This window comes from Corvus kubaryi, unplaced genomic scaffold, assembly GCF_017639235.1.
Source record: "Corvus kubaryi isolate FWS band 111438036 unplaced genomic scaffold, C.kubaryi_AGA036_p1.0 37385, whole genome shotgun sequence".
Classification (NCBI taxonomy): Eukaryota; Metazoa; Chordata; class Aves; order Passeriformes; family Corvidae; genus Corvus; species Corvus kubaryi.
The window spans coordinates 27,838,545-27,860,156 of record NW_024581127.1 but is presented as its reverse complement, the minus strand read 5'-3'; the positions used below and the strand labels follow the sequence as shown (position 1 = coordinate 27,860,156).

General features: G+C 41.6%; 1 protein-coding gene across 5 annotated transcripts in view; it reads left to right on the top strand.

Annotated features, from left to right (window-relative positions):
• CYRIB (CYFIP related Rac1 interactor B) overlaps positions 1 to 21,612 on the top strand; it is a 96,906-nt gene that overhangs the window by 16,955 nt on the left and 58,339 nt on the right. For 3 of the 5 annotated variants that reach the window (XM_042035855.1, XM_042035858.1, XM_042035859.1), the window contains exon 1: positions 4,026 to 4,149. The exons of 1 other annotated variant lie outside the window; for it this stretch is intronic. The gene's annotated coding sequence lies outside the window, so the exon portion shown is untranslated. Of the gene's footprint in view, positions 1 to 4,023; positions 4,150 to 21,612 lie in introns of those variants that run through there. One more of the 5 variants, XM_042035856.1, reaches the window with a different exon arrangement.

The following is a 21,612-nucleotide window of genomic DNA, read 5'->3' as shown; positions in this document are numbered from 1 at the left end:
TGATTTGACCTTGGCTTTTTGTTTTGTCTGTGCTTCTGGAAATTTATGTAGATCCTTCATATTTTGTTACAACTGTTTATATTCTGAAGAGCGACATTCATATCAGAGGATTTGTACTATCTAAATGAAAGCCCTGAAGGACTCTGTGGTATAAATGTGACTGCCTCTGCACTCCCTCGTCTACTACCGTGGCACTTGAGAATGTGGGGAAATCTGGGCAGGGGAGGGCAAAGCTTGACATTAGTTTTATCTGAACTGAAAGGTGCTAAGAACCACAGCAGTGTAACAAGGGAGCCCTGCAAAGCTGCCTTACTTCCATTCTTGACATTTTCCGTAAGAAATTTCATGTCTTTAACCATTTTTAAAAAGAATAATCTTTGGCCATAAGATGTTTACGTTCTGTTTTCATCCATGAAAACAACAACAGAAGAGCTATTGCCATCTTCTCCCTCAGAAGAAACAAGGCTGCTATCAGTGGTCAGGGCGCTCTATTGTCCCTGCTGGGTAACATGGCACAGGGTGACGGTCACTTCTTTTTCCCTTTGGACTCTCACCCCTAGGCTACCATTAGGTTAAAAAGCAGCCCAAGTATGCTAACAGTGCATGGCACCTAAGAGCAGGTTTGCTCCTGTGGCTTTATTTATCCATCTGGCCATCCAAATATATAAAGTAAAGTCATCTTTTGTCACTGGTATATACACACATATATGCAATACATATACATCTAATAGTACATTTGGAGCTTATTAATCTTTTCTTGATGAAAATGCTCTGGCCTATTTTCTTTCCTGTCAGATATATGTACCTAGCCCCAACACTCCTACTAACAAAACAATCCTCAGGCATTTAGCAGCATAGGAAGAGTTAGGTTCTGTTACCAGTCTTTTATTCTATGATACTAATTGACAAATATAATCTTTAATTCTGTTTTACTGGTGTTGTTTTGAGGGCTTGTTTTTTGGGGGCAGTTATAATATTCATTGCAATGATAGCCTGGTAAAATAATTTTGCATTCAGAAGAAGCAATTAAGAAATTAAAAGTGAAGGCAGAACTAATAGAAAATTGCTGAGTTTTTTAGTCATGCAGCATTTTCCACAGTGTTTAATAATTTTTTATGCTTCAATTATTATGTGGGATGTGGATGTCTTAGTGTGCAGCTGTTGTTAAAGCATCAGTGATGCTCAGGGTCTGGGCATTCTTGTACTTCTGAAAGATGTGAGATCCAAATCAAAGGCATCTTACAATTTTGGAGAACCCTGAAGAGTATATATTATTATAAACCTGCTTATGGTTTCAGTAGGAAATTTTCTTTGTCTACCCCACCCTGCCAAGCCTCGAGTGCTTTATAATGTAATGTTATGAGCAACAAAAACTTTCATCCTTGAGGCTGGTTGTGTGTAGTTCTTTGGCTCTGTGTAGCAGGACAAAGTTCTATAGTATGACAGGTGAGACCCCCAGTTTCTATTAAGCCCAAATGGTAATGAGTCCAACATTAACTTAGAGCACAATTCTGCTTCCCTTGAATTCCATTCAGGGGGACCTTGATCACCTCCTGGCTGGCACACAGAGTTTTAAAGCTCTGTGGACTTTAGAGAAGATGAGGATGTCATAGTGACCTGCCTCATCTCAGGAAGGAGTGTGCATCGATTCACACCTCGAAATTTGTATCCACTGCAAAAAAATCCTTTCTGGGGCAGAAGTGAAAAGCCGTGTCAAGCATTTGTTCAGCCACTTACACAAATCACACACAGGCAGAACTGGAACTTCTGTCACTCAGCTGAAGGTGCTTCTGTGAAAATCTTTTTTCATATCTTCTTGGACATCATCTCTGTTTGCCCCAGTCTGTACAAACCTCTCAGAGCCTCCAGACCATTTCCTTGCTTAGGTGAAGGCAGTGGGCAGGTATGTGGTGCACCAGCCCTGGTCTTGCCTGACTGCTACCCAAGGACCAAAACTCAAGTGTGGTGATTTCCTTTGAGTTCACCAAACAGGTTTTGCAACTGAACTATGCTCACAAATGGCTTCCTTCATATCCCAGGATGCTCTTTTAGCTAGAGTAGTTTAAAGTTATTATAGTCAATCCATATATCTTAAATCCTAACAAGTTAAATACAAACTAAGTTTATCAGATTAAGTCAACATATATGTAGGTATGAAAATAAAAAGAGAAATCTATTGACATATAAATATATCTCTGACCTGTTTTCCATTTTTGTGCTTTCTCAGTGGGCTTGGGGGTAGCTGGTATTCACTAATATTTGGCAGTTATCAAACTGCTATCAGGCTTCTGAAGAGAAACTAGTAGAAGTGGTTAGACTTTGAGGTGGTTGGTTTGTCTCTTTCAGATTGAGAAATACCCTTTGATTACAGCTCTAGTGATAATGTTTTACTATTAGAGGATGCAAGTTTTGTCCTGGCAGTATCCCTATGCTATTGCCTGGCTACCCCACTCAGTCTCTGAACCCCTCCCAGCGCAGCCTCACTGAACATGCTGTAAACTTCCCTTGGTGTCAGAATAGCTCAGTATGAGGGCCAGGTGAGACTTCATGGCAAAATTTAGAAAAGCATTGTCTAGATTCCAGGTTACTTTAAGGAAAAAACCCAAAACCAAGGCAAAAAAAAACTGAGCAGAATTTTAATTTTTTTCTTTCTCAGTAAAGTCTATGTGGATTTTTACTAAAGCAGCAAGCCCTAAACTAAGGTATTTGTGCAATCCCTCTGCTTTGGGGAATTTATCCACAGCAGGAGAAGCAGTTCAGGGTGTGCATTGTCCCTCTGTGAGGGTACCAAAATCTAGGGTGTGATATGGAAGCTGAAACCTTCATAAATCACAGAATATGTTGTGTTGGAAGAGACTCACAAGGAACATTGGGTCCAAATCCTAGCCCTGCACAGAAAGCACATAATTAAGCCGATCAAATGTTCTTAATATATGTTTTTGTGTTTAGAGTAATTTAGAATCATTCATGCTGGAGAAAACCTTCCAGATCATTGCGCCCATCCATAAATCTGTAGCAAAGTCACCACTAAACCACATCCCCAAGTGCCACATCTGTATCTTTTAAATACCTCCAGTGACGGTGACTCCACCACTTTTATGGGCAGCCTGTTCCAATGCTTGACAACCCTTTCTAGGAGGAACTTTTTTCCTGCTGTCCAATCTGAACCTTCCCTGGCGCAACTTGAGGCCACTTCCTCTTGTCCTGTCACTTGTTACTTGGGAGAAGAGACCGACCCCCACCTGGCTACAGCCTCCTGTCAGGGAGTTGTAGGAAGCAATAAGGTCTCCCTGAGGCTCCTTTTCTCCAGGGTAAATAACCCCACAACTCCATGTGGGTTCTCTGTGTTTTTTTAAACACATTTTGCATGTCTTTTGCGTTTTCACGGAGATGGAGGTGGAAAGCATTCCAGGATCAGCCTGAGCGCAATGGTACAAGGCTCTGGCAGTGCTCACTGAGGGATACAACTTTCCACATTTTTCTTATTACTTTTTTAAAATTTATTTTTGCTTTGATCTTACAACACGATCCACCTGGGAAGACATTTCTGTACTGCTTTCAGCCAGCAGCCCTGCTTTTCCCAGAGAAGGAGCACCCCATCTCCCTTCCCAACCTGGCTTTGCCAACTGCAGACACTTAAACCCCCGAGCCAGGCCTTAAAAATGCACCAGAAGCACGCAACTGGCTTAATCAATAAGGTTGTTTGAGTGACGTTAATGAGCAGTTCGTGGGGGGCTGCGGGAAGACGGCGGCCCCTTTAAGGGGCTTGCCCCACTCGGCGCCTCACCCGCCCGCCTCTCTTTCGCTCCCCCGCCCCTGCCCGAGACACTCGGAGTCGAAGCAGGTGCATGCGCAGTGCGGTGGCGGCCGGGCGCGCTTGCGCAGTCACCTGCTGCTGGCCGCCCCCCCCGGTACATCCGGGTCAGCGCACGCCCGCCCGCACGGCCGGTGCCCGCGGTGCTGTGCGGCCGCTCCCCCCCCCCCCCCGCTCCCCCCTCCCCGCGCGCGCTCCCGGCGCGCTCCCGCCACCAGCGCGCGCTGCTCCGTCGCCGCTCCGGCCGAGCGGGGGAGGCGGCGGCTCCGGCTCCGCTCCCGATCGCGGTCCCGCTCCGGATCCCGGTCCCGCATCGCCGTGCGCGGGGCGGCTCGGTGAGTGCCAGCGGCGCGGAGGGCGGGAGGGGCCGGGCGGGGCGCTCTCCGCTGCATCCCCCGTGTTACCTCGGCGCCTGCGGCGCGACCCCCGCCCCGTTCCCGCGGGGCCCCCGTTCCCCGCCCGGCTCCAGCTGTTGCTCTCCCCGCTCCCCCAGCGCTTCGCAACTTCTCCCGTCCCGCCGCCGCTTCCCCTCGCACGGCGGGGAGCGGCCCCGGGGCGCGGGGGAAGCGGCGACCGCTGTTCCCTCGCCGGGGGAAGCACGCGGGTCACCAGGGACTGGCCGCCCTGCCCTGGGCTTCCCCGGCGCTCCGGCGGCTCCTTCTCCCTGTCGCGGGCACGGGGTCTGGTTGGCACCCGGTGCGAGTGCGGGCGGCTCCCCTGGGATGCAGGTAGTGCCGCGGGATGGAGTGACAGTGTTAATGGATAACGGGAGCAGCGGGAGGGGGAGACCTCTTGAAGGGGCATCTGCAGTCTTTCGGAGTGTGGCTGAGCATGCAGCGGGTTAAGCGGAATACAGGGATCGTAGCGTATTTGTCATGGTTAGGGTGTATCCTGCAGGTTTGTGTGCGGCGCTGTGATGCTGGGACTGGAATTCCAGGTGGGGTGAAGGTGAATTTGGAGTCTGTAACAGGAGAGTGTTGTTTCTAACCTATTCATTATATAGCTGATAAAGTCAAATTTTAATTGCATTATAATTTTCTCCCGTGTAATTCGAGAATAAGGATGCCTGCAACTTAATTTTGTTTTGTTACTTTTTAATCTGGTGTTCTATCTCACTTGGTCGTAAAATATAAGAAGCTTCTTCACAGAAACATTTCAGATACCAAAGAAATCAAGAGACTGTGTGTTACGAAGGTTTTTGAAGTTTTTTTTCTTTATCTGTTCCATAGCATCAGCATCCTGGATCCAAATGTCAGCAATAGTGTGACAGCTGTCATGCTACTGTGTTAGTGGAGTCTTACTAACATTTAAATCTGTCATTCTGAGTTTCTGGTAACATAGTATGGAAATACAAGTGTACATTAGCATGAATGTTAATCCTTAAACCAGTAAAACATTTTCTAGATTGATCTGATAATCTGGATTCTTCCTTATTACTGTTTCTAATGGTAAAAATTGCAAAGTCTCTTTTGCTCAAATTCTCTCCCCTCTCATTGGAAGAATCTTCTTTCTTTGTGCTCTGACTACTTGGGCTTTAAATACAGCAATTAGTTAATGAGCATTTTCTGTTGTTGGTTGTAGCAGATACAGATGTTGGACAGTAAACAGCCTGAGATTACTGTTGTCAAGGTTGGAACATGGATCCAAACTTAAAAGGTTCTCCCAACAAATACCTTTGTTCAGCAAGGTGTGTTTTGCAGAATGTACCTTTGGTTCTGTGTGGCAAGCTTAACAGCAAAATCCTAAACCACATGAATAAGATACTGCTGTTACATGAAGTTGGATTGTTCCTTGCCTGGCATACAGAGAGTATTCTATTGTTGAAACAGAAGCTTTGAGTAGGAGAGAAGATAGCTTTTTATCCCAGTCAGACTGTCAGATTTGTTACTGCATATATTAGCTGTCTGAGAGCAGGGGCTGTGGAAAGAAGTGATCCCAGGATCTGTTTCAAAATATCCCTGTCAAGAAGTACCACGGTTGTATGAAAGTAAGGAATGAATTTGATCCCATCTGTTATACGACTTCCATTTGTCATCAGGTGCTCTAGATTTTCTTCCTTGTTTGCAGTTTAGCTGGGGCCACCTGAGGGGACAGATTAAAGAAGAGATTGTCTTCTGAAAGTCTCTGCCTCTTCCTGTGAAACTTTCCCTCCACTGGCTGTGGAAACCTGGTGTCAGCCAGTTCTCTTCTTGCACACAAAACTGTCCTGTCCCTTTATCTGAGTTTTGTGTGAGTCTTAATCTCTTAATAAAAAGAAGAAATGAATCAATTTTTTATTGTGTCTATCAGTAGTTATATATATTTGCAAAAGAATTACTTGTTAAATTAATTGAATGCAATAGTTTAAAGACACTTATGTGGGGACCTTAAGGTATCTGTCACCAGATCTCTAACAGCGCTCACTAAACACTTGGAATTAATACTGTAAAGAGACAGAAGGGTGGGGAATATTTGTATTGCAAACTACTGAATTATTGAGTAATACAGTAACAGAAATTGTCTCTGTCATTTGGAAAAGCATATGTAGGGGCCACTTTGGATTTCTGCAGCTGCTTTGGCATGGTAAACATAAATGCAGATTTTTTTCCTCTCACTGTGTATTTTGGAGAATACAGACACACAAACAGCCTGCAGTCCCCTTTTTCTTGTGCCTGCTTGCCAGCTGGGGGCATAGATGGAACCAACGCATATCTTGATATAATGGAGACAGGCAAAATTAAAGCTTGTGTGCAAGGAGTTGGATTTGTTTCTTCAGCAGGTTTGTGTGTGGCTGCTGAAGTTCATTTGGTTGGTGGTTTCTCGGAAATGATGGCACTAGTGTAAGTCAAGGTTGTCACCTTTGCCTGTCCTTCCTAAAGGCTTGTTCTCTTTAATTATACCAAGAGTTTCTGTAGTTGATGTTGATGGGCATGAGTTGAGAATGACTCCTGTTCATTAAGGTAATGTTAACTACCCTGAAGTATATTACAAATCGATTTTATGAGACACGTTCATTGTAAAAATATTTGAAAATGTATCTTCAAAGCTGAAATATTTTGAGTGTTGTCAAATTGCATCTCATGGATTATCAGCTGTCAAGCAAATGTGCTACAGGCAAGGCATGCAGCTCATGTGAATATATGTGCTGAATCCACACAAGGCTTGAATGTCAGTGCCAGCTCCTGTGCTTAGAACCAGGATGCAGAGAGTCATCCTGGTAGTCATTTTGGTCCAGCTGAATCCCTCTGGCCTCTCAACATGGCTTCAGAGGCGATTGAGAGTGCAGGGACTGGGGATATGAAGGCAACTGTGCTTGGATTGGAAAGAGTTAAGCTCTGGGGACCCTGAGGCATTGGCACTGCTTACTAGCCATGGCACCTGAAATACATGCACCAGTTAGGCAGGGTAAGAATTATTTCAAATAATTTTCCAGCTGTAAATGTTGGCCACTTGTATGTACCATTTGATGTCTTTTCTACTCCCATTCATTTTGCGTATATCAAGAGCGCTTTTAAATAAATGGATGGTCCTCTTGCATACTTCTTAAGTTTTCCTTTATTATTAATCTATGGCCATATAAACTTTACTTAGGAGTATCAGTATTTTCTTCCTTGGGTTCGTGGAAAATTTAGCACCTCTACCCAATGCTGAGAAATCTTCATTTCTCTTCATGTGTATGGAGACAGGGACTTATTTGATTGCCTTTAATTTCAGGATCTTGTATAAAATCACCTCAGTTTCCCCCCATCTGTGATTCAAGAATTTTCTCTCGAGTGCCACAAGTTGGCTGCTGCAGCTGGCAGAGTGTTTCCAACTGTCTAAAATTTGCTGAGAGTAATAGGCTCTTATATAGGCGCTGTTTTACATTTGCAGTTCCAGTGCTTACTGGGGGTACATGTATTGCAATCATGTAAACAGCAGAGCTTAACAGAAACCAGTAACAAACAATGAGCAGTTTTAGAATTGACTAGGTAAAGCTGAAAGTGTTTTTAGTTGCAGCATTTTCTCCTGTGTTCCCCATCCCCTGTGGTTTTAATTGCATTCTGCTTTTTAGAAATGGCATTTTGTTCTCTCTGTCACGTGAAAGCCTGATGTAGAGAGAATAGCTTCACTGTGGAAACAGTGGAACTAGTTACAGGCAAAACATAATTGAAAGGTGCGGGGAAAATAGTGAGTTCTTTGGCCTTTCACTCATGATCATTTGAATTTCAGGATAGTTGTAAGACAGTCATGGTTGTGAGGTAAGGGCTGACCCTGTCCTTCTCAGCCTGTTTGTGTGGGTTATTCAGAATTCAGATCGGTTGTTACAATCTTTGTTGTCTTGTTATTCTGCCCTTTTCATTTACTGTTGCTATTGAATACAGTGATATTGATGAAATGTTTAGTAATTTATTTCTGGTGAACTCTGATGATGTTAATGCTGTTCATGAAATTGATTTGTAAAAGGATTTTTAGTACCAGACTTATTATCTTTGAGTGTTCTTTAGCATTGCTTTTTCAGCACCTAGAAGAAGAATTTTTTTGTTTCTAGTACCTGGACAAGTATTGACTAATTTGTGTGTCTTGGGAAAGGCTGTTGTTTCCCTTATTTGCACTAACCTAAAGTTCTGATGCTGCATTTAGGGAATGGTATATGACTGACCAAACCTGCCATTTTTTTTCTACTACATGAAATCATTGGGGGACTGTAGGAAAAATTGGGGACCAAATATCTCTGAAACAAAGAGATTGTACATAAGTACAATATTCAAGTGTTTAAAACTAGTTTTCTCTAATGATGTTTGTATGGGAGGATATATTTTTATTCAATTACTCCCATTCAGTGAAAGTGCTCTATGGTTTGTGGTCTTGATTACTAAGTGCTGGACTGTTTCTCTGGCTTGTATCTACAGCACTTGGGATTCCCAGGTGGTCCCTGTGCAAACAGTGTGACTGGGTCTGGGACAGCTTAGCTTGTGAGATTTGAGTGTGTTCAATTTGGTGTGGCTGTAGCTACAAAAATAGCTTGCCTTGCAAAACAGGCCTTCTGTCTGCCACCCACACCAAAACCTAAAGCTTGATCCTGTAGGCAGTTAATACGTTTTATCTGGGAGGCTGATTCCATCAGCAAATGCTTTACCTGAAATTGGTGTCCACCAGGCAAAAAAAAAATCTTATATTGGTAATCACTTTATATATAAGAAAGTGCAGCAGAACGCTGCCCTAGATATATTTTTAAAAGCACTTTTTACTTCAGACTACAGGGCTTAAATGTTCCCCAATAGCGGGAGGCTGTTCTGTGAGCAAATTCTGTTTAACTGGCGTAGTTCAAAAGACTCTTAAATTCAGCCATGAGGCAATTCTGGTTCTCCTTCAGTACTAGATGATTAAATTAAATGGAGTGTTAGCGTGAGTAACTTTTTCTGGTGTACTACACAAGGTAATGGACGAGTTCCTAGGAGCCCTAGTTGTAAATTAGGTGACTGGAAAGCTCCGTTTCTGTGTCTAGTGGCTGTAGCAGTTGAATAACTTCAAAAGTTAGATCTAATTGCATATTCTTCCAGTCAGGTGTGGCACTGGGTGATGAGTTGTTCTCCTTTTTATTATAGCAGTCTTGAGGGTAACATCCTCACGGAAATGGATTTCTTGCCTTTTTGTGTTGCACAACAAAGGTGTTTGTTTCAGTCTCTGATGTACAAATCAGTTTGACCCTCTCCTGAATAAAAAAAATGAGAATAAAAAAAACCAGAAAAAAACAACCAAACAAAAAAAACCCCAAAAAACCAGACACTTTTCTGATTCTGGTACTGTCATTTTGGAAAAAAAAAAGCTGTGAGAATTTATAAGAAATACATTCATAGCAGGGTTGTTTTTTTTGTTTGTTTTGGCAGTTTTGTTGTTGTTTTTTTTTTTTTTAAACAAAACCTTCCTGTTTAGTGTCCTTGAAAGTGAAAATTCTCAAGCAAAGTGCATTCTGGGCATGAAAAGCCAGTTCATTTCTTGTTGTATTTGCACCTTTTATGTGCTGAGACATACAGTTACTTGAAACTGTTCCCTTCAAAGGTGGAAGTGAAATATGTAACCACTAGACTTCATGAGGCTCAAAGATAAAATTGCTGACCTTTTATATAAATGAAGATCATACAGACAAGAGAGAGCATTGTGTAAGGATTGCTTATGGAAGCAGTTAATTGATTCGGAGTTTAGATTTCCTGCTTCTGTGTAGAAGCTCTGTGTGGGGAGATGTGGATTTGTCAGCTGAACAGGCAATTGAATTGTAATGATGGTTTTGAATCTTTTGCTATGGCTACTTTGCTTGTTCCCATGTATAACTGACTAAAGTCATGTTCTTCTAAGCACTAAAATAGTAAATGCTTTACCTGTTCTTACCTTTGCATCTCAGAGTTCAGAGCTGAATTAGTTTCTTAGCAGGAGTAACAGAATAGCATAATCTAGTTGATATCTCCAGCCTTGAAGTTCGGAGAGCAATCCTGCAAGAACTTTCAACTAGCCTAACAAAGCCCAAGTTGTTTTCTTATCTCTTCTGAAGTTTCCGGTTTTAGCAGTGTTTGAAGCTGTTATGGGGAAACTCTCCATTATTCTGTGACTCTGGCTTCTTAATAAACATGGGGTAGAATTGTGTCCCGCTGGGAAACTCACTGTAGGTGTGACTGGCAGTAGAGTCTAGTAAATGGCAGTGTAAGAGACTATTGATTAAGATCTAATATTTTGAGTGTGACATAATATTGATGTTAATATTGTGTCAGGTTTTCAAAGGAATTTCAGTCAAATGACTTCAGTAACTGCCAAAAGTGAAGCTTGGAAACAGATGTTGTAATGGGAGTCTTAAAATTTGACAGCTCTTCAAATAACTTTAGTGCATCTCAGCTTTAGAGCAGAGTGTTTTTGCAGGGCTGATGCCTCTTGCTTTGCTTTTCTCCCTGTCCCTAGTCCAGAACGGGCCTCAGTTTGACCCCATTACAGTCCTATGAAAACTCATGCTCTAATAAACATGTATCCAGGCAGGCAGCATGGAAGAAGAAACAGGTTTGGATGGAGAGGATGGCTGAGGTGAGGAGAGATGGCAATTAATTAGGAGAAGGAGCAGCTCACTTTGAGTTGAAAGAAGGGAAGAATATTAATTAGAATCTGGGACTGAGTTAGGCCCAGGTTGATGATAAACTAGCAGAGAGGTTGGGTTGTGAGCTCTTTGGCTGTGTGGAAAGTGTTGGTCAGTACTGAGGAAGTGTGTAGGAGTGATGCTGCCTCTCACCCAGCATCTTGGGGACATCATGGAAAATGAGGACTTGCTGGACAAAGAAAATACGTAAAAGAGAGCTGATGGGCAGGGAACAGTGGACAGGAGGAGTATTTTGTAAAGAAATAGGTCTGTTGGACAAGGAACTTGCGATGGTAAAAGCAGAGTTAGAAAATCCGTAAGGAAGGGACTAAAGTGAAATAAAACAGTTTTGTCCATTGCCAATAGTAGCCAACATGTCTTCACTACTTTAGCATAATATGTATCTCTGAGTGGTAAAAATTGATGTTGTGAGCAAATGGTTCCGATTCTGGTTGTGTGCTATGTAACCAAGAGGATGAATTGTCTGGGCTCATTTCCTGGTTAAGAGTTTATACCGCTAGGCTACAAAGCAGTGCTCAAAAGTCCAGAAATTGCAGAAAGCAAGGAGCCATGAGTGAATACATAATTGGAGACCATTTCTTCCATTAGTTCCTTGCTTCATCCCCCCCCCCCCCAGGTGTCTGGTGCTTGTTTAGCCAACATAGTGCTCAGCAGTATGTCTTCATTGCTTTAGACTTTAGTACCATGCTCTTGCTAGATTGCTCCAGAGATACAGGTAATTTCCTCATGGATAGTCTGGTACTGCTTTCTGTAAAGTTATCTATTATCAGAATGGTCTAGTGAGATGAGGAAGTAGTTTGCTTCCTATTTTACACGAGGAGCAAAGGCACAGAGAAGTTCAGTTAGTTTTGCATGGTTAGAAATGACTGTAACCTGACTCTTTTTAGACTGGTTTACATATTGCAGTCACATCTCCATAGAACTTGCTACTTTTTTCTTGCTCTGATTCCTTTCTAATAATGAATTCTTACTTCACACTTGTTTCTTGTTTTTGTAGTCTCTTTGGGCATGTAGCTGCCCTAATCGAATCGGAGAACCAGGCAGTGCTCCAGGTCTTGCGGGTTGTTGCAGCAGCAGCACATGGCCATTCAAAAGGCAAAGTTGTTTCTACTTTCTTCTTTTGTAACTATGTAGCTTGCTCAGAGAAATGAGGAAGTGTTAATTCCGGCATTGTGTGACTGGAGAACTTGTACTCTGGTGTTAGTAGCTCCTTTAAACATTTGGTATTGATGCGTTCCTTCTCTATGCAGTATTCACACAGTTTTAGGGCCAAATAGGCACATGTTGTGAAAAGACACCTACTTGGTGTTTAGATGTTATGGAGGAGTTGAAGTGCTGCTGCAGCCTTATTAACAGAATTGTGGGCAATGAATTCCTTTCTCTGCTTTATGGTGAAGGAAGGAGGAATGGGCTGGTTTTTATTTTTCAGGTGGGAGTCTCATAATCGTCCACACTGCTCTGCTTATCTGTTTAATTTGACAGTTCTGTCCTGCTGTCACCACTGGACCTGTAAGCTCTTTGTTTTGTAGACCCTTGTGACTCTTGAGTTTCTCTGTTGAAATGAAATTGTATCAACCAACATAAGAAGTATAAAACTGTTGTTTCTTCTGTCAGTAGAAGGAATGGTAAAAAACCTTTTGCTACCCTCTTGGCTTTTTGGTGGTTTGTGTGTGTGTGAGTTTTTAATTTTTTTTCATTTTTATTTTGAATCATGCTCATCACTCAGTTTTTCTTGGAGACTTCCTTTTTAAGAGAAATGCTATGAATTAAGGTTATTCTGGTTAGAAAACTATGTAGTTTAAAACAAACAAACAAAAAAAAAACAACAAAAAAAGAAAAAGTGTTTATTCCTGGGTAAAGAAAAGACCAGTAGCCTCTATGGGTGGAGCTGTGGTATTTTGCCTTTTCTTACCAGACCTGCTGTATTGGCTTATGTTCAGTTAATATTTGGCTGATCAGCTTTGCAGCTTGGAGGACTAGAAACGCTTCTGCTATGGAATAAATTTGGTGGAAACTTGCTTTCTCTTGAAACTGTGGCATTCATTGGTAGCAAATGTCTCTTCAGTCTTAAGGCAGAGATCTTTCTTCCCTGTCAGAGAAGGAAATGATCACGGGAGTGCTTTTGATCTCAAGAGTCAGTCTGGGTTTCTCAGAAGCACAGCTGGCTTCTGATGTGATACTGGGAATGTGACAAACATTGGTGTTCAAACCTGAGGTACTTTCATGTGGAAAAGGACACATAAACAAAATCTTTAAACAATTAGAACCTCAGGTGCTGTGTCTGGCCTTACATAGGCTTTTTGTGTATTTAGTTGTGTGATGTCAGCTCTGCCCACCTTTACCTCTGTGGGTGGATTTATTCAATTTGAGTCTCTTCAGTTCAAGTAGGAATTGTAGTGACACTTCATAAAAGAACACGAACTACAACATGCTGAAGCACAGCTACGTGTGGGTGAGTCAGGAGAGAGCTGGAGTAGCAGCACTAAAAAGAAAAGGAAGTACAGTCATGATAAAACTTTATTTTAGAAGGGGAAAAAAGCAACCAACCCAACAAAAAAAAAAAAAAGGGCAAATCAAAAGCCATCTGTCTCCAGAGGATGGGACATAGTAAAGTGCTATAGTTTGTATCTTGGTTACTCTCCGTGTGTATAGATTTTTGTGTGTGTATAAATCTGTTGTTACAGATGTTGTTATGTACACCCATGTGCTTGGTGTGCCTGTACACTGTGCAGGTAGTCAGCTGGATTGTGTCTCAAGACACTACTCAAGCAGGACAGTTGTATCCAAAGCAAATTCTACATCTGAGCTGATGTAGAATCCACGTATACTTTCAGGAAACTAATATTTTAATTGCTGGCCAAAATACCTCAGTGATTTTTAAGACCCTATTTTGGTATATGAGTGATACAGGCTTTGCTTATGCTCATGTTCCATCTCTTGGGGGCAGGTCCTCCCTGCCAGGGGACAAGCATGCACACACTGCCTCATCAGGGCACTGTGTGTTGCTGACAGTTGTCAGGAAATAAAAAATGCCATGTACAATAAATTCAATTTCTTACTATTGTTGGATTTACAACGCTGCCATAATGATTCAGTAGTGCATAATTTTGTGTTTTTGATGTATATGCAATAGTTTCAGTAAAGGAACTAAAAATCACTTACTGAGTTCCAGTAATTTGTGTTTAGCTTCCACAGTTACATAGCTTTTACTTCCTAAGAGAACATGTCATATTTGGTTTTAGTATTTTGGCATGTTAAACAAAAAGTTGAAAGTCAGACTTTTTCTTTAAAATGAAGAGCACAATTGTTGTGCCTAGAATTGGTCTGTTTCCTGGTTCTGAATCAGTGTTTGAGAAATAGAGAAAGCACAACAAAAAAACCAACTAAATGCATTTACTTGGTAAAATGTTGTTCTCTGCAAAAGGATTGGTGTTTTGTTTTTGTCATGTGTTGTAAAAAGCAAAAATTTCATTTCACAGTTCAAGATATTTTTTAAAAACTTAATCATGAGAAAGATAAGCTATTTTATGTTGGTACTTCAGTGTATCTGTTTTCAAGGACAGTGTTCAATCTTATGCTACAACTTTTTGGAAGTCTAGAGAGAGAAAAAAATTGAAGACAGTGAGTGAAAGCTGTGTTAGATATGTTTGAGCAGTCAACATAGTCCTTTATAAATACCCTAATTCTTTGAAGTGCTTGTGCTTATGTGTAGTTTTTTGCTTGATTTAGAGCTGGTTTATTTAAGGTATTCTTTTTACACTTTGCCTTAGGCAGTCCCAGAGTATGAATTTCTGCACTTCATCTGCTGCCCTTCACTGAAGGAGGGCACCTTGTAAAAGTATTTTCTCTCTTATCAGGTGGTTATTTTGTGTAACATCATCTCTCCCTTACTGCTGTCAGCTGTGCTCTGCTTTGTAAATTGCTGAGGCTGCTGTTACAGGATTGGTCCGTAGCGGAAATGTGGAGGCTGTGTCCTCCCTGCAGTGCTGTAGTAGAAGTAACTGGAAGGTGGGGTTCATGCTCTTGTTTTACATCTGCTCAGATAGTTTCACTCTCACTGCTCTGTCCTTCCTTATCATCTTTTATTTAGCACTTGTGTAAAAAGCTCTTCTTGCTTGTCCTTCAGGAAATATCTGACATAGATAGCATTCTTTGTGTTTTCTTTTGCTCTTACCAGCCATACTTTTCTCTGCTTTATGCTTCCCCCTGAATGCTCCTAAACCAGAAAGTTTAGAGTAACTAAAAGGAGCTATTGGTAGAGTTTGAGTAGTACAGTAGTACAGTACTGCTTCTTTCACTTAGCATCATTAATATTTGTAATCATCTCTGCAAAGTTGAGGCTAGAACTGCCCGAAAAGGAAGTTGTTTGAATTTTGTCTTTGAACTTTCCTTTTTCTTCATAGAATCATAGAATTATTTGGGTTGGAAGGGACCTTAGAGATCACCTAGTGGCAGGCCCCCTTCTCCTGATGGAGGAGGTTCAGGGGTTCTGGAAGTGTGCTCCTTGTAGCCTGTTTATCAGTTTTGAATGCAGGGCCAGTCAGGCCAGGAGTTCAGAGAGGTTTGTTTTCAACTGTGCTTTGGAATTGGGGAAGGCTTGTTGAATAGGACATGGCTTCCTTTCTTTCTCTTTTCTTTCTTCCTATTTATGCTGTTTCTCACGGTTTCTCAGTACTTGTAATTGGGGCAGACTGTAGTTGTCTGGTTTGCATATCTGACAAATACTCCTTTTGGATCTGAGTAAAGTTTACTGTGCAGAAGCAAACTTTTCTTCTTTGTGAGGAGCCGTGAGACACTACTCTTTTCCAAAACAGTGCTTCCAGGGGAAAAAAAAATCATCTTACTTTTGCAGTGAAACTGATCTTCAAGGTCAGTACTTCAAACTTTCCTAGTATCATTTGAGAAGAACTAAATTCAGCATCTGTTGCCTGTGATTTTACAATAGAATACATTTATGCATTTTTTAGTTATATGGGAGTAATTCTGAAAATCTGGTTTGGCTTTTGTAGTTTTTCTTGGACAAGTTTGAAAAAGGTAATATTCTTTTCTTAGACAGGTGGGGTCAATATCCTCCCCCCCTCCAAATTTTGTAAGTTGCTTATGAAAAGAAGCCTTTAGGGGAAGTTTGTCTCTGACACAGTAGCTGTGTCCTCAGTCCGGAAACTTAGTGATTAGTTCCTCCTTTGCATACAGCACCTTGCCTATAGTGCCAAGTAGTTGACTCTCTGTACCTTACAAAATGAGACTGATTTAATCTCTAAATACAAATAGTATGGTCATGGTTTTTAAACATGCTGCATTGTTGTTTTAATAGCTAGCTAGACTTCAAAGAAATTATTTTGGAAAACACTTGTGAAAGGTACAGCTCCAGAACTACCCCATCTTAGTGAGACTTGCACCTCTTACTATTGACTTACATGTATTTTATCTAAACCTGTGTTTATAGAAAACTGCAGCACGTATAAAGATTGAAACAGTAATATCAGTACCTTTGACTTACCGAGAGTAGAAAGGATGGAAGTGTATTATCTAGTCTATTTGCCTGCTAATAGGGGATCAGTTCAGCTTATCATGTTTATAAGAAAATGATTGTTTTTGCATTTGTCTCATGGCCCAGCTTCTGACTCACTGGAAGGTTTGGATAGAAATGCATCTTCTATTGCATAATACTTGCAAGCATACTATTTATAATACATCAATGTAAAATATATTGATATTAATACTGGTATTAAACACGCGATATGAAATACTCTGGGCTATACAAATAATTATTTCAGAATTCAATAGGTGAGCTATGCAGCAGAAACAACTGTACCAGCTGATCTATTATTTCCTTTTTTTTGTTGAGTGAGATGCTCTAGTCCCAATTGCTTAATTGTTCTGGTCATACAGGTGTGCAGGGTAGGTGATTTGCAAAGGTCCATCTGTTCCAGTGTGATGAAACGAACTATAATTGTATATTGCATAAATAGAAGTAGTCATCTAAAGCTTGGACTTACTTGATTTAACAGTTCTGCTTGCCCCAGCCTGTGTACTGGTTGGGCCACACAAAACAGGCTTGTGAAACTGGTCCAGACTTCAAACAAACAGCTTGTGGGCTTGTAGTAGTTTTAACTAGTGAACTTACCCATGTTAGCCCAGTGGTGTTGCTGTTGGTAGAACAGAGGAAGTAAGGCAAGAACTGTTTCATCTCTGGCAGTCATGGCTTAAAATATTTAAAGTGCTAGAGAGACCAAAGGACATAAATACAGATCTTAATTTTATACTTTTGAACCTGCTGTGTAGAAAGGCTTTGTCTTATAGCTAGCTGAACTTTCTGTTTTCTGCCATGTGATGGTGGTTGGGTTTGGGTATTTTTTTTATATGCAGTAAATAGAGTAATTTGTATTCCAAATGAGGAATTTGTCTGTATTATTCACTCATAAATGCTAACGCCTTTTATTTATCTTGGAAATCCTTTGACGAAGTTGTCTGGCTGTGAAGAGCATCAGGTTTTGCTTCTAACAAGAAAAAAGGTGTGCAGTTCTCTTGTCTGACACAGCAGAAGATGAGCCAAAGAATTGAACTGTGGCCTTTGGCAGTTCTGTATCTTCCCCTGAATGCAAGGCTTTTCTGTTAAAGGGTGGGTTTTTTTGTTTCTACCCTGGTTTGTTAGAATTCTAAAAGGAGACCTAAGGATGTGACTCAACCTTGCAGAAGGAAGGAAATATGAAATGTAGGCTACTCTCCTGTCTCCTGTTCTGAACTTACAGCAGACCTTTGCAGAGGGCTCTGTATTGTTGCTAAATAAGTGTAGAACTGCTGTACTCTGCATGACAGGGGAAGCACGGCACTGTGAGTATTCTGGCTTTATGGAAAAGACACTGCATTTAATGACATCTTGCATGTCAGTAAAACAAAAGTAACCTACACCCTCATTTTAATAGTTTCAGTCCAAAGGAGTATCAAATCCCATGTTTTTAGGTTGTGTGAACAAAATGCTCTGTATCCTTGTTGTGAGAGGGGAGTTTAAGGTGGTGGATTCAGGTTTGCTGACATTGGTGTGCAAACAGGAGAAGTGTGGATAGGAGGATGATAGTACTGCTGGTTCTCCATTTTTATAGATACTTGAATCATTTTGTCACTTAAGAGGTCTGAATACGATTATTCCTGTCATCTGTTGTTCCAAAAAAAATTTGTATTCAATACAAATTTAGAAGCCGAAGTGGCAATCATAAATATTAAACTTCTTGGTTTATGGTAATCTTCTTTGTTTAAAAATAGTGTGCTAGCTAAGGAGCAGAAGTTGTCTTTATTCCACTTTTTATAAGATAGGCCATAGTCCCAGGATAGATATCTTCTTCATGGCATTACTCTAACTGGTTTTGTTTTTCCCTGGCTCGGGGATGGACAGTGTGCTGAAGTACAGTTTTATAATAAGTAAAAAAAGCAAGAAGAAACCCAAACAAAGTCCAAAAAACCAACACAAATCACAACTGGTGGTACCTCTGAGCCAGGGGAGAGACTTGCACAGCCATACAAGCAGTTTCTCATGGCAGCTGAGGCGAGTGGCAATTCCCAGTACTTTGGTAGTAGGAACAAAGGGGTGCGTCTGAGACCTGGTTGATCGCTGATCCAGGACTTCTGTGCTATAACCTCGCTCTTGGTCTGTTGTGCTCCAATTTGAGCTATAGGGTGAGTGAAAAAGGGGAGACCTTCAGGAAAGTAGAGATGGAAGGAGAACTGGTGGCAGAAGGTGGACTTTGTTAAAGCTGCAGTCTTGTGGGCTTAGTATTTGATTAATGATCTGTTCAGGTGCCACCTAAAAGAGTACAGTCATCCAGGGCTTTAGGAATAGATTAAAGAAACTCCATGAAGCTTCTGCAGATCAGCCGTGTTCTAAGAAAGGTTGAAGAGTCCAGATGAACCAAACAAAACCCCACCACACCATCACTGCCTTTTTCTGCTTGTTTGCAGAGATTGAGTCTGCATGGATTTCAGTAAATGGTTGACCTAGTTTGTTGGCTAGCAAACTAATATACATGTCTGCTTTCTGTAAAAGCTGGTCATAGATCAAGGTAATGTGTAAGGTGATTGGATATCTTAGAATGTCTATTTAGTTTACTAAACTAAATACCTTAGGCCTTGATTTTAAGGAAATTGAAAGGCAATGTGATAAAGGTGTATTAAATAAATGATATAGCACAGGCTGACAGAATGGCTGAGGAACTTATGGCAATATCTGTAAAATAAATGAGGCTCTTTTTTCTCCCTCCCCTCACACAGAACTTAATTGCACTGTGGCACTTGCTGTCACTATTGGTTGGAGAGGCTGAAGATGTTCATATCCAATGTGCAGAGGTAACCTGTAGTTCAGGCAGTCTCTGCATTACCTCTGAAGTGGTCCCGAGGATATTTCCTTAAATACCTGCTGTTGGACTAGGTAAACACTTGGTGTGAATCATTTTGGCTGTTTATACACTGCAAAAAACATCCATTTGCATTTAATATATGTGAGTGTAATGGGTAATAAATTGTCTGTGTTCAGTGTCAAGGTCCTTTAACGTTTAAAGAGATAATTCAGGGCTTTTCTTTGTCTTTGGATTTTAGCAGGTATAGAGACAAAGAAAGGCTATTCCATGAAAAAAAGCTTCTGTTACAATGAGGATGTTCAGCTTTAAGTAATGCTTGAGTTTATAACTTCTGTAAAAATAGGAGCATGTCTGTACTTACTCTTTTATCAGTGCTGAAAATCAATGTGTTTAGAGTTAGCGATAGTGCTGGTTGGGATACTGATTGTGAGATTTTTTTGACACCGAAGAATAGAGAGTGAGAGAAGCCAATCACCTTTTTTTTATTAAAGGCCACTAGATACAAAATCCTGTACCTTGAGAGCTGTTTCTGAAGTAGTCCTAAGTCAGGATCTTGTGTCATTCCTGTGGCAGTTTTCTTCATAAAAGATGCTGAATGATTATTCACATATCACTATTCAGGGTGGAAGGTGATTTTCTAAAGCTGCTGGTGTCAGGCTCTAATCAAACCCCCCATCACCTGCATACTGGCATCAATCAACTTGTTTGCATTTCTGCTCTGCAAAACCAAATTCTGTGACTGGGTTAAGCTTCAGTTGGAGTCTTTTTTGCTACTGTGTACAGCAGGAGAAACAGGTTAACCTGCTCAATGGAAAAGCAACAAGTTCTCTCTCTTTTGTTTGTTTGAGGCTAACAGTGCTAAAAGTGGGGGGAGAGAAGGGCAGGAGGAAAATACTTGTTGATTAACAGCTACGGTAATTTTCAAACAGAGCTGTACTTACCCTGTTAGACAGTCTTGTTTAGTATGGAATTGTACAACTCTGTAAAGGTGGTGCTGTATTTATTGGGTGGTTACATTTTCATGCCAGTAGTTTTCTTCATTTTATGAGAGTGCTATAAAAACTGTATTGTTGATAGTGGTCTGCATGAAACGGAACTTGATGGGTTTTGCTGCTTGAAAGTGGGACTTTTGTGCTAGCAGATGTAGTTCAGGGTTTTTAGTTATAGTGATTCCTGTTTGTATTTAAAATATTGTGTAAACTGACTTTTTGTAGCTATTTTGGTGGCTTTGCTTTTTTTCAGAAGTTAATAGCCTACGTGTGGTTTAGCATGCTACAAGAAAAAATGAAGAGTAAAGGTATAGCAAGAACTTATATAATATAACACAACCAACTTCCCACTATACCACAGCTTCCTACCCACCTCCAGCCCCTCAAACTCCACTGTATCACCGCAGTGGGTTTAATTCCCCCACCCTAGTGCTGACTGAGGGAGCCCTGCACTTCCTGGGTGGATTTAGAGAGGTGTTTTATGCTTCCCCCCCCTTCTCCAGCTTGCCACACTGGGTCAGTGACAAGGCTGTCTGCATCCCATCACAGCTCCTGGGGTCCTGTCCTGATGGTATTGAATTACTTGAGGCTCAGGTCAGTGTTGGAGGTCTCAGGGACGCTGTAGTCAGCAGTGAGCAGCTCTGGGCAGTGAGAGCAAGCTAGTGCTGTAGTGGGAGATGCCTCTGCCAGTGCCAGTCCCGTGAGGATGTTTCTTGGACCATCCTAGCTGACCAAGAAGCATTCCAGTACATCTCATCGGGCAGTGGAAGGTCTCCTGCTGGGTTCCCAATAGCTTGGATGTGGTGGGCAGCACAGTGTCTGAGGATGTTGCTGCCAAGAGCAGTATGAGGTTCAACAGTGACAAGTGCAAGGTCTGTAACCTGGGTCCAGACAAGCGCTGGTATCAATGCAGGTTGGGGGATGAAGAGGTTCAGAGCAGCCCTGAGGTGAAAGACCTGAGGGCTGCATCCCCAACAGCAGGGCCAGCTTTCTGCCTCTTTACTCTGCTCTCATGAGACCTCATCTGGAATACTGTGTCCAGCTCAGGAGTCCTGAGCACAGGAGAGACTTGGAACTGTTGGAGTGAGTCCAGAAGAGGCCCACACAAGCAATCAGAGGGATGAAGCACTTTTCCTATAAAGGCAGGTGGAAAGAGCTGGGGTGGTTCAGCCTGGAGAAGAGAAGGCTCTGGGGAGACCTTAGAGCACCTTCCAGTACCCGAAGAACACTTGTAAGGTGGATGGGGCCAGACTTTTGACATGGGCCTGTTGCACTAGCACAAGAGGCCAGATTTAGACTTGATATAAAGAAGTACTGTTTTGCAATGAGAATAATGGAACACCAGCACAGTTTTCCCAG